Source organism: Rhincodon typus, chromosome 2 (genome assembly GCF_021869965.1).
Source record: "Rhincodon typus isolate 14 chromosome 2, sRhiTyp1.1, whole genome shotgun sequence".
NCBI lineage: Eukaryota > Metazoa > Chordata > Chondrichthyes > Orectolobiformes > Rhincodontidae > Rhincodon > Rhincodon typus.
The window spans coordinates 140135739-140136203 of record NC_063333.1 but is presented as its reverse complement, the minus strand read 5'-3'; the positions used below and the strand labels follow the sequence as shown (position 1 = coordinate 140136203).

Sequence of the window (465 nt, the reverse complement as noted above, 5' to 3'; positions counted from 1 at the left end):
GGGGGGTGGGGCTTGAGGTGGGAGGAAGGACAGGTTAGGGAGGCGGGGACAAGCTGGGCTGGGTTTGGGATGCGGTAGGGGGAGGGGAGATTTTGAAGCTTGTAAAGTCCACATTGATATCATTGGGCTGCAGGGTTCCCAAGGGAAATATGAGGTGTTGTTCCTGCATCCTTCGAATGGCATCGTTGTGGCGCTGCAGGAGGCCCAGGATGGACATGTCGTCTGAGGAATGGGAGGGGGAGTTGAAATGGTTCACAACTGGGAGGTGCAGTTGATTAGTGCGAACCCGGGCGTAGGTGTTCCGCAAAGCGGTCCCTGAGCCTCTGCTTGGTTTCCCCGATGTAGAGGAGGCCACAACGGGAACAGTGGATGCAGTATACCACATTGGCAGATGTGCAGGTGAACATCTGCTTGATGTGGAAAGTCTTCTTGGGGCCTGGGATGAGGGTGAGGGGGGAGGTGTAG

At 56.6% G+C, this 465-nt stretch overlaps 1 protein-coding gene across 3 annotated transcripts in view; it reads right to left on the bottom strand.

Moving 5' to 3' along the window:
- The window catches only part of rreb1a (ras responsive element binding protein 1a), a 229577-nt gene that overhangs the window by 56829 nt on the left and 172283 nt on the right, over positions 1–465 (bottom strand). The gene's annotated exons all lie outside the window — the stretch shown is intronic.